This window comes from Felis catus, chromosome C2, assembly GCF_018350175.1.
Source record: "Felis catus isolate Fca126 chromosome C2, F.catus_Fca126_mat1.0, whole genome shotgun sequence".
Classification (NCBI taxonomy): Eukaryota; Metazoa; Chordata; class Mammalia; order Carnivora; family Felidae; genus Felis; species Felis catus.
In genome coordinates this window covers 153,189,748-153,202,493 of record NC_058376.1, presented here as the reverse complement: position 1 = coordinate 153,202,493, position 12,746 = coordinate 153,189,748, and the positions used below count along the sequence as shown (strand labels likewise).

General features: G+C 49.1%; 1 pseudogene; it reads right to left on the bottom strand.

The window, feature by feature from the left end:
* Positions 1-10,413: 10,413 nt before the first annotated feature.
* Positions 10,414-12,746, bottom strand: LOC123380064 (annotated as a pseudogene).

The following is a 12,746-nucleotide window of genomic DNA, read 5'->3' as shown; positions in this document are numbered from 1 at the left end:
GCAGCATGGATGGGAACAATACAAGAGCGAGGAAACCAAGAGGAAAGATGGTCATCGCAGAGGCCAGCTGCCACAGATGGAGACCAGACATGGAGGGTTGTGGGGCCCGGTGAGGTTAATTGGCCTCAGGGTTGCCAACAAACTCTGATATAACTTCACTCCGTGGAATCACAGATTTACTTGGGTTCCCTGATCGAGTTGTGTCAGGCCCCCAGGAGACTCTGAGGTGGACGCAAGAAGAGGCCTGGCAATGTAGAGAATTCTTTCTGTGAGGACCGTGGGCTAAGACAGGCTGAGGCCTGCCATATACCCCGCTGTTGAGCCTGTTTCAAACACAGACTCCTCCCCTGGAAGATACACTATAACTGGACCTAGAAACCCGTGTGACAAGATAGAAGTAACGTCATTATCAGAATGTAAGACGTGTGCTTATCCTGATTCACTGTGACCTTAATGATTAGGGTTTACCTCTTTAGACCTCTGAGATTTTGTTTTTTCCAATAGTAAAATATGCAGTTTGGGGAAAACGTTTTTCCTTTGCAATTTTGTGTGTCATAAATCTCTAAGGGCTTATGACGGCATATACGACACCTCCTGTAATGTCTGAAGATCTGAATCAAATGTGCGGAAACGACAATTTCTTATTTAACCGTCTTTTGGGGAACTCTCTGCTGCTGCCATCTTGTGGCCACTTCAAATAATAACAACTAGACTGTTGGCCTTTGGTCTTAGGGATCACCCATCAGACAATGCCCAGAGTTCCTCCTCTTACACCCCACCCAACGGTCCTCTGGATTCTGAGTGAGCGTTTTCTACGCAGGTTACTGATTTGCAAGGCAGCCTATACCTATGTTGTACATATTTGAGTATTAGAAAGTTCTTTGTGATACTGAGCCAAATTGTGCCTTGGTCTAATTTCCGTGCAATCTGTCCTTTTGCTATTGTCTCATTTTTTTTTTTCATATTTGAAGACAGTTGCTTATCATATTTCCACCCTCTTTGTTCCTGGACTAACTATTTCACCTCCTTCATCCCTCCTCATGATATGGTTTGCAGAACCCTCACCGTTCTGTGCTTCTCTCTCAGGTCAGGTGCTCTAGGAGCAGAGTCTGAGGCCGGGATTCTGGTCCAAGTGATTTACTCGAGGCGTGTTCTCAGGGGTACACCTGTAGGGACATGAGGGATTATGGGATGGGGCAGGGGACGGCGCTGAGCAAGTATGTGGTCTCAGCTGGCGACGAGGCTCAGGTTGTTACCCCGGGTAGCTCTGGGGCATCAGTAGCACCACAGAGATCTCACCACAAGATGAGTGGTTCAGACTTTTGGCTCCAGGGGTGTAGAGAGCCAGGAGCGACATTCCTGAGTGAAGCGGTTCTCAGGAGCAGGGTACAGCCGGGAGCTGGTGGCAGCCAGCAGTCACAGCATGTGGGGAATGGGTACCCAGGAAAAGGGGATCTGTCTCCCTTCTGCTATGATCCTGTCTTAGTTGTAAGACCCAGACCAGAACCCACATATTCCAGATGCGGTCTGACCTGTAGAATTTGAGGGGACCATTACATCCCATCTCCTTAGCCCAGGATCCATAGTCTAGGCTCACCCTGGGGCTGTGATAATCTAACCCCTAAGTTTTTCACTTCGAATTGTTCCCAAGCCAAGGGGTTTCCATCAGTGCTCATGGCATGGGGGTACCAAAACCAAAAGCACTTTCATGACTTTAAAACAGGATGTTGATGTTTTAAGTTCACGTTCTAGCCAACTGACTTCTTTCGGAGTCTAGGCTTTGTGGCCTAACCCAGCACCGCCTGCTGTTACCTGCAGACTTGATAAATACATCAGGTCTGTTTGGTTACTTTCAACCATCTTGCTGTTCTTGTCACCCAATGGCTGGTCACCTCTTAATATCTGGCTCTTTCGAGGCCTTGCTCGTTGCCCCTGCCTCACCATTCCTGTTCTGTTGCTGCAGCCCATTCACCATCCCCGCTTAACTTTGGCTAAAAACGGACAGGAGCAGGCCTGAGGCCAGGGCCCAAGAGAGTCCGCCAAGGTTGAACAGAAACCCCAGTCTGAGATACACAACAGCCAGAAACCCAGCTAGGTATGGAGGCCACACTGACTGACTAACACCGGAACACGGGGAAACCAGCACAGCGGCCCTGGGCCTTTTGGGTAGCTTGACAGGAGGTGGGGAGGTGCCTGAGGATAATTTTAGGGAATGTGTTCAGCTAAGATATTTTTTAAAGTGCATTTATTTATTCAGAGAGAGAATGCGAGAGGGGGGTGAGGGGCAGAGAGAGAGAGAGAGAGAGAGAGGGCGAGAGAGAATCCCAAGCAGACTCCATGCTGTCTGCACAGAGCCCAACATGGAGCTCAATCCCATGATCCTCGAGATCATGACCTGGGCCATGATCAAGAGTCAGACGCTCAACTGGCTGAGCCACTGGGCTCCCCAATATTCAGCTAATACTAAACTTACTTAAATGCGTTGTGGAGTGGTGTATGATTGCCTTGAGTCTTATAACATATAGAGAATTATCCTTGATAACTGGCCTCCTTCATCGTCTAGGACAATGTTTTCTCTGTATCCAACTAAGCGACACACCCAGAGAATGTAGGCAGCATGCTACTTTCTCCCCTGCCCGCCCCCACCCCCATCTATCCATGAGCTGGGATGGGGAGGTCACGCTCATCTCTGACCCTGATTGAGGTGTGGGTCACAGCCTCCTCTCCCCAGGCCTGTATCAGCAGAAGGAACAATCACTGTCAGTAGTCCTGCTGCCATATTTGTCTCTGCTAGCCTTGTCCAGAACTAGAAAATCCTTTCCCCCAAAGGGCACGTATGAAATGAGTCATCATGAAAGGCAGACCAGTTAGGAAAGGTGAGGGGCCACCTAAAATCACCTCCTGTACCCTAGAGATTTGTGTGTCCTATCCACCCTTTGGGAAACAGTAACTTGCAGCATACATTGTGGAGAATGGTCTAATTATTCCTTGGTAATTTCATCCTCCAAGCCCTCCATCACTTCCACATCAAAGACCTAAAACCCTTAAGAATGATAAGACTGCACAGTGAAAACCACAGTAGAAACATCGTATTCATTACCTTCGGGCTGTGAAATACCCCCTTTTTTCCCCTTGGAGCCATGGAGCTTTACCTATGACAAATCCTCTCTTATTTGCTACTCTGTTCACCAAGTCCAGTAAGTATGTACATACTTGGGCTCTCTTTACAAAGCAACTTAAACCAATTGTGTCTATCACGTCAAGCGGAGATTCTAGGAATGAGGAATACACTCCCCCAAATGCAGATATAAGGCAAATCCCATAGTGGGATGGTCCAATCCAGGTGTTTGATCTCAGAGTCACTATGTCTACCTACATTTAAAAAAATGAAATAAAAAAATAAAAAAGGGACGCTTGTGTGGCTCAGTTGGTTGAGCGTCTGACTTCAGCTCAGGTCATGATCTCACGGTCCGTGAGTTTGAGCCCCGTGTGGGGCTCTGTGCTGACAGCTCAGAGCCTGGAGCCTGCTTCCGATTCTGTGTCTCCCTCTCTCTCTGCCCCTCCCCCGCTCATACTCTGTCTCTGTCTCTCTCTCGCTCAAAAATAAATAAACATTAAAATAAATAGGTAATTATTGGGGCGCCTGGATGGCCCAGTCAGTTAAGTGCCCAACTCTTGTTTTCGGCTCGGGTCATGATCTCGCAGTCATGGGATCGAGCCCCACGACTGGCTCCATGCTGGGCTGGGCATGGAGCCTTCCTGAGATTCTCTCTCTCTCTCTCTCTCTCTCTCTCTCTCTCTCTCTTTCTCTCCCTCTCCCTCTCCCGCCCACCCCCTGCTCATGCATGCTTTCTCTCTAAAATACATACATACATACAATAGGTAATTATATTTTTAACCAGACAAAGCATTCAAATTAGAAAAGGCCACAGTGAAGACTAAGTTCTCTTCTCAATCCTTCCCTTGGTTCCCTTCCTTTTTCCAGATGTAAATGTTGTTGCCAGTTTCCTGGGCGTCTTTAATCATGGCTTTCCTTTTAAGTATATATTAATTGTGCTGTCTACATCCTATGTTCATAATTCTTTGAAATAATGTTCTAGTAATACCTTAAGACATCTTTGGTCCTTTCCTGTCACCCATCTTAGCTGGGGTTTCCTCAGAAGCAGAGACTGAAGCCAGGACTTAGGCAAAGCACTGAATTAGGGAGGTGATGGGTTGCAGCAGAGGGAAGGAGCAGAGGCAAACAGGAAGGGAGGAAAACTAAGATAAGAACATCCACAGTGCAGGTGTGATCAAGAGTTTGATTTTGGATATATTGAGTCCGAAGTGATTTTTAGACACCCAGTGAAAAATTCAAGCAGGCACCTGGCGGAAAGAGGCAAATTATTCGCAATCGGTAATCCGGAGCTGATCCCTACTGAGTCTAGTGGCTCAGGCAACAAGTCCTGCCTCTGACGTAAGGCCGGTCACTGCCCAGGCTTTCTTCCCCTGGCGACTGATGTCAGTTAACTGGAGACTGAACATTATATCAGACACCGTTTAGCGGTATCCAGAACTTAAACAGCTAGCCTTTGCGTTCGGTGGCAGCTGTTCTCCGACATCAGAATCACCCCTGAGACCTTTCACCGCATTAAAAAACCGGTCCCAGATGCTGCTTTCCATAAACTTCATACTTATGTCTTCTTTGATGTGTTTCAATATATTAGCCCATAAAGGGGAAGCCATTATCACATTCATTTTTCATGAAGTGTCGTAACAGGAATCGTGGACTCAGCAAGTGAAGCTGAAAGTCATATTAATAATGCATGTTAAGTACAACTGATAGGCGCTCTTGTCATCTGAACGTCACTCAGAGTGTTAGACGGAAGAGGCATCCATGCCCGGTCATGCGCGACAGCCCTTCTGGGGAGACTGGTAACAAAGGGACCAGAGGCGGATCTTTGGTTTTCGGCTTAAGTGAGTGGTTCTTCGGTATTAGTGAGCAGGAAAACCATCTGAGGGTGACCGTAACGCAGTAGGTCTCTGTCTCACCCTGCCTTCCCTCCTGGTGGATCACACAATACCTTAGGCCTGGGAATCTGCATATTACCAAGCCCTCTAAATGATCTCCACATAGGTGGTTCACAGAACACATTGTAGGAGAAGTTGGCCGAAAGAAACCTGTAACCGATACTGTGGTTGTCTCGCTAACATCCATTTTAACCAGTCCCCACCCCGTACACACAGATGCTATCTTGTGTTTGGTGCCCACCCTTCTCTGCTCAGCCATGTGCTTCAGGAGAGGCTGGCCACAGACCCACAGGCTCGTCCTGATTGGTCTAGCAATCACGGGTTTCCCATTCCCCTTCTCAGGGATTGGTTTAGACATGGCCGTGTGATACAGTTCCGACCAATAAAAATTAAGGAGAAAGCTGCAGGAGGTTTGTGGGAAAGAATGTCTTGCTCCTAATAAGAGATGTGCTGGAGGGGCCCTTGGTGGCTCCGTGGATTAAGCCTCCGACTTCAGTTCAGGTCATGATCTCATGGCTCGTGGGTTCGAGCCCCCCATCGGGCTCTGTGCTGACAGCTCAGAGCCTGGAGCCTGCTTCGGATTCTGTGTCTCCTTCTCTCTTGGCCCCTCTCCCACTCGTGGTCTCTCTCTCTTTCTCTCTCTCTCTCTCTATCTCTCTCAAAAGTAAATAAATATAAAAAAAAAAAAAAAGACACACTGGGGAAGATGGTATTTCGTTTTCTGGATGTGGCTGTGTCCAGATGTGGAGGCTGGCAGCGGGATAGCCACTTTGTGACAACGAGAGAGAGGCTAGTCCAAAGGTGAAGGCTGCCCACCAGGGTGACAGTGCAGCTAGATGCCATTTAGTCACGGAATTGTCGGAGATGTCTTATCCTTGGACTTCCCAGGTGTCTCCTTGCGGTTTAGCCAGATGAGTTAGAGATTCTTCTCTATTTTCTGCTAAAAACGTTCTGACTGGTACTGACTTCATATGTGTGCTTTTTTTTTTTTAATTTTTTTTTTTAACGTTTATTTATTTTTGAGACAGAGAGAGACAGAGCATGAACAGGGGAGGGGCAGAGAGAGAGGGAGACATAGAATCTGAAACAGGCTCCAGGCTCTGAGCTGTCTGCACAGAGCCCGACGCGGGGCTCGAACTCAGGGACCGTGAGATCGTGACCTGAGCTGAAGTCGGACGCTTAACCGACCGAGCCACCCAGGCGCCCCGTATGTGCGCTTTTGATGCAGGGTTTAAGCTTTCTGTGATCTACTCTTGGGTAATTGTAACATAAGGCCTCAGTGGGTTCCCTAGAAGCAGATTCTGAGATAGGAGTTCAAGGGTACGTGATTTATTGAGGTTGTGATCTCAGGACAAGCCAGTAAAGGAGGGAGTGAGATTGGATAGGAAAAGGGAAGAGGCAAGGAAGGATGTGGTCTCGGGTAAAGTCTTGGCCTGATCCATGAGAGGCCCTAGATCTGCATAATCTTATAAGGTAACTACCACCTCTGTGCAGCCATTTACATTTAAGTTAATTAAAAGGGATTAAAATTTAAACTTAAGTTCCTTAGTCTTGGGGTACTTGGCTGGCTCAGTCAGGCAGCACATGGGACTCTTGATCTCAGGGTTGTAAGTTCGAGTCCCATGTTGAGTGTAGAGATTACTTAAAAATAAAATATTAGAGGGGCACCTGGGTGGCTCAGTCGGTTAAGCAGCCGACTTCGGCTCAGGTCATGATCTCACGGTCCGTGGGTTCGAGCCCCGCGTCGGGCTCTGTGCTGACAGCTCAGAGCCTGGAGCCTGTTTCAGATTCTGTGTCTCCCTCTCTCTGACCCTCCCCCATTCATGCTCTGTCTCTCTCTGTCTCAAAAGTAAATAAACGTTAAAAAAAATTAAAAAATAAAATAAAATAAAATATTAGAAAAAAAAGAAATTAAGTTCCTTTGTCTCATGCCAGGTGCTCAGTAACCACGTGGGAGCTACTGCCTCCCATATTAACAGAGCAGAGAGAGGAATCTCCATCATCACAGAAAATTCCGCTGGATGGCTCTGTGAAGAGTAAGTTATAAGACAACACACAGTTGCCCTGCCTTGATGTTTTCCTCTGCAGTGTTGGTCGATCATTGCCGGCCTACGGGGAGTGGCGACAAAATCCTCCCAGGGAGATCCAGGGAGGTGGCGCCTATCGGCCGAGGGCAATTCCCCAGGACAGAGCACAGAAAGTCCCAGCACCCACAGCAGCTCCAGACTGGCCACTAAATAAAGGGGCCTAACTGAACTGCCTACAGTGCCTACTACCCTGGTGGCAAGCAGGCATGAGCTGGGAAGCAATGTTTTTGGCACAGTCATTAGGCCCCACCCCTCCCCCTGCTGATCCAGAGTCTGGGAATTCACGGTCTTCTGGGATTGCTGCTAGGGAACACCTTTGGTCCCTACCCATCCCCGGCTCGGCTGTGTACCAACTCCGGAGATGTTCAGTTTCACGGGTCGGGGCGGGGGAGACAATGAAGGCTCAGACAGCAGCCCCTGAGGGAGAAAGGCACATAGCCCAGTGAATAAGGCCTAGATAAAGTGCCCGAATGTCCAAGAGGCCTGGTGACTCTGCACAGAACATGGAGCTGTGCCAGAACTGTCTCATGTGGCCTCTGTGCCCAAGTAGAAAGAAAGTGAGGGTGTAAATTCACGCTTTCCTGTGTTTTACGTCCATCTACTCTTTGGCTGCCTCTTCCTACGACGCCAACTTTGCAATGCCGCCCTCCAGAAAGAGACTAGAATATGATTCAGTCTCCTCTTGCATGGTGTATCAAAATATTTTGGTTTTTTTCATACGTTATTACTGCTGCTTTAGAAACATTTCTTTTATCCCCACAGTTTGTGATGGAAAGCGACACATCTCTACCTTCCTCCTCAGTTTCCTTGATCAGGGGTTAATTCTCGTCTGGGGGGAAAGTCCTCAGATAACACAAGCATGTGATTTCACTCTCCTTGACTTCCCGACAGCTGCTGTCAAAGTGGCTGGTCTAGCTCAGGTCAGGTCTCCACGGCCCCGAGGACCTGTTCCATCACTGGTTTGGTCCCCAGGGCAGAGTGGCCGTGGTGGGCGTTGGTGCAGGAGGAAGTGGTGTGAGCCTAAGTCATAGTCACCCCTGAGCAGGAGACTAAGGAGCTTCTCATTCAGATTCTTCTCCTTGGGTCAAAGACAGAATCCCAAGGCTAGAAGATCCTGGCGGTGTTCTTCGTATGGCCCCTCAGTGCACACCAGCCCAACTTCCAACTGTGGGCACTGCAACTCTGTCTGAGGGCTGTTCTCTGGCCACCGAAGCCCATTTGGCTCACCTGAGTAGGCTCTGGGTGTCCAGGAATTACTATCCCTCCCCTCACCCCGCCCCCACCCCCCACCGGCCTTCAACCAATGATTAGTGGAAGTTAGTGTGTAAATACCAAAGCTCCTCATCCCTCGGGTGGGATAGCCGAGCACGGGTCTACCCTGGCTCCTGGTGCCCCATCGTGATTGAGCTCCAGTTGTCCCCATGGTAGGTGACTTGATAATGTCCAAGCTCCCCTTTGGCTGTCTTTCCAATACTGTCTCACTTCCTCTCTTACTGGTGTTTTTTTAGGTTCCAGATGAACTACTTACCCTTGAGTCGTGGTCTCAGCATCTGCTTCTGGGGGTGGGGGGGGGGCATGAAGATCCTAGCTACAGTCCACCCTCCCGGTTGTCACTGGGGACGGCTGCCCGACCTGAGCCCTAGGACCATCATCAGGGCTCGGAGGCTGGAGTAGAATGCCTTGCCTCCAGCTCTGCCGAATAGTTTAATTCGGCAGCGAAGGTTATTAACAAGTGTATGAGGCGTACAATGTGCCACTGGCTCCCTCTTACTCTTATCAGTTATATGGCTGATACTTTGTTCCCCAAGTCCTGTTGTTGATCTCTCGGTTGGCTCAGAACTTGAAAGGCGAGTAGGAGGTTTATTGATCGAGTCTCCCGAAAGTGTTGCAATAAGCCGGGTAGAAAGATAGCAAGCCAGGATGAGCAAAATCCAGGTAGACGGGTCAGAGGGTGGCTGGATGCTGGCCACCGGCCTGAGGGGAGGAGCAAATCGACAGTCCGCAGAGGAGGAGGCGGAATGAGGTAGGAGGCGGCATACCGGAATCAGAATTGAGGACCAGGGACGAGGCAAATGCCAAATAATCAGAACGCTTGGGGGTGCTGGGGATGTGATCCTACTGATGAGACCAGAGCTCACTTCTCAGAACTGTATCCCTGCATCCAGAGTGAGTGACATCACCCGTCTCGATGCCCAACTTACGGGGCCAGAACGAGTCAGATGCCTCCTCTATCAGGCTATGATTGGGCGTGGGGGCGGGAGGCTGGGCTGCAGCTGTGGCCAGAGGAGAAACGACGATTCAGGCAAGAGGCTGGTACTGATCCATTCTGCAGCCAAACATTTCATAGCCTGGCATATAATAGGCAATCAATAAATATTCTTGAGTGAATGAACAAGGTTATAATGGCCCATGTGGCAGATATAGCCCCGTTGTTATAAACTAATACATTTTAGTTTATGTCTCTATCTTGAGATACCGGTGCTATGCGCGCGCACTTGCTTCTGAACGATGTCTGCTCTGGATGTGTTGAGGAAACAGTCTCAGAGCCTGCAGGACTGAGAGTTTTGCTAAATTTGGCAAGGTAAGTAAATGTCACCCCGGGAGGTCTCCGGGACGACAACCTGCGCCACATTCTCAAATAACGACCTGGACGCTGCCGTTGATGGAATTTATGCCTGTCCCTGATTGAACCTCTCTGGACGCTGCCGTTGATGGAATTTATGCCTGTCCCTGATTGAACTTCTACGTTGAGAACTTAACTGTGAGATACAGCGTATAGTTTTCAAACTTACCTTCACAATATCATTATGAAGTCATTGTCACATAAGATCTATAGTCTCCATTCCATAACTAGAAAAGTCCAGGCATATATTGGGTAGGTCAGTGTTTTCCAAGATTTCTTTTCCAGAATGTGAGTCCCTGGAATATCCAGGAAAAGGGGGTTTGTAGTCGATTATGATTAGGAAACCTCTGATTGATTCACAATGCGTGTTCACATTAGCATATCAATATAGTACACGAAAGGTTCTGAAAGAAACCACACTCAAGAAACCTATATGAACTGAGATCTTTTTAACACTGATCAAAAGGATATTGCAAAATTATTGGATGCTAAACCTCCTACTTCTGCATCCGTTTTCTCTTGCTCTGTTCTGTTTTCACAAATGATCTCTTACCACATAAAACCTATCCCTTCATCTATGCCTAGCATCTTATCTCCCCCCACCCCATCTCAGGAATCTTATTTTTTTTGCTGCAAGAAAACCTCTATTGTTTCCATTTGGTCCAGGGCTTGGGAGAGGGCTCCAGGGTGGTTAAAAATCTTCTCTGTAGCTGCAGAGAGAGGCTCAGGCAGAAGTCCTGACACCAGGGAGAATGCCAAAGGGGCCCTTTAAGGGCCATTGAGCCCTCTAAGCTCCTAGTTGTGTTTGCAAGTGAGCCTTATAGAAGAGATATTCGCCCAGCCCAGCCTGGGGGCTGGCCACCCTGTGGAGGTGAGTTAAGTGGTTGACCATCTTCTTGATGAGTTTCACCTCTTCATCTAGGAAGTCGTTCTCTGGGACGTCACAGAGATGGGGGTCTGCAAGGGCAGAACCCAGGGCATGCAGATCCAAAAGGGCCTGATTCAGTTTCTCCTCCAGGATCATGGTGGCTTCCCTGGCAATGAAGGTTTTACCCCTCCTCATCCTGGGACAGCTTCCACATATCCTGGAAGAGGGCAGAGCCCCTGCACTTGTGCCTCGTGGTGGCCGACTCCAGGAATAAGCTGCCCATGCATTCCAAAACCACATCGTTGGGTCAAAATAGAAGCTCAGAGAGAGAGAGGTAAATACGGGGGAGGCCACAGATGCGTGTTGACTGGACAGTTGACAGTGGCCTCCAACTTGGTGGAATAATTCTGGCAAATCCGGGGGTTGATGGTTGATTGGCAATAAGTCTATGCGTGTGCGTGCATGCACACACACACACACACACACACACACACACACACACACACAACGGTGTCTGCTGATCCTGGAGTTAAAGTGTGGCTGAGACAACGGCACAGCCAGAAGAGAGGCTGGAGGGTGGTTGGAGGTTGGAAGAAGGCGTGTCCCTGGGTCCCATCCAAAGACTTGAAGCAAGAGAGAGATCTGGGGGACCCCCAGGTTGTACTACCTTTTCTATCCCTTTATCTCTTTCTGGATCGACACCTTCTCCCTCCTGGATCCTTGCCATCAGCATTTACACAAACCCAAGAGCCTAGATCCTTGCTTTTATCCCATGTGGTCAACATCACCTAGGAGTCTGCTACAAACTCGGAATCTCAAGCTCCACCCCAGCCTGCTGATTATCTGCAGTTTAACAAAATCCCCAAGAGATCTGTGTGCACATCAGCATGCTCTAAACCACAACCAAGTTTCTCTGGTAAAAATGCGAATCCCATCTTATCTAATCTCCACCCAAAACACCCTGCTCCTGGACTCTCTTCTCTCCTACTCTCCTTCCCTTCCACAACTGCCGGTTTCCTAAAATGTGTTTGCCAAAGACCCTCTCTGGTGAACACCGGGCGGTCATTGGTCCCGCCTTTGTGACAGCACCTGACTCCCTTGCCCTGTGAATGTGCACTATGTGAGAGAACCCAAGCAGGTTCTGTGCTGTCAGCATAGAGCCCAACCTGGGGCTTGCTCTCACGAACCAGGAGATCACCACTTGACCCGACATCAAGAGTCGGGTGCTTAACTAACTGAGCCACCCAGGTGCCCCAGAAATGGCATTCTCGGAGCGTACCAGTCCTTCTCCAGTTTGTTCTCAGAGCTGCTCTGCGCTCTTGATATTGCAAAGGGCTGACCCTGGAATGATAGTTCCCAGGCTGGGAGGCAGTGGTGGCAGATTGAGGGTGGGAGGGGAGGAGTGTCTCCATCGAAGCGACACCACTTTCGGGGTTCCGGTCCCGCTCCCGGACTCTCGTAACACCGCCTCCTGTCCTTGCTGATCTCTCTGCTGCCTGTCTGTTCTCTGGCTTTTTGATTTTTTTCAACACTTATATAACTAGTTTCCCACACCAGATATGGGCTATGCTTTCCCGAGTGGACCCTGACTGATACACGGAAGTATCAGAAAATGGGCATTGGGGCAAAACGTTTGAGAAACAGGCAAATTCTACTTGACTCGATAGGCAACCCTGAAGTCCAGGCACACCAGGACAAGTAACGGAGACCAGGAGGCAATGACAGCACATTTGTGTCACAAGCTCTTACCTAGTGTCCCTCCAATAGCACCTTCCTTGAAAGCTAACGTCTTCCATCTAGAGGTTGTGGGGAAGTTTCATGTATAGGGAAAAGGGCAGGTTACGGAGGACAATCCACCTGCCTCCACAAGAGTGACTCTGGTTGTAAGTCCCAGATAAATCACTGCTTCTGTTAGTTGGCTGGGGTGGAGGTCAGAGGAGCTGTCCGGCAACAGAAACTTACTCTTGGAGCAGGTTGGCGACAACTGCCTTCGGCTGCGTGCATCACCTGTCTGGGTTGGGCCGGCTGCTGAGTTGTCACAGTTGGTGGTTGGGGCCTATTGTCAAGTGTCAATATTTTCACAGTCACCCCACATTGCTGAGCTACGGCTCACCCTGGCATCCGCCCCGTGGCCCCGGAGGACAGGCAATTCTTTCAT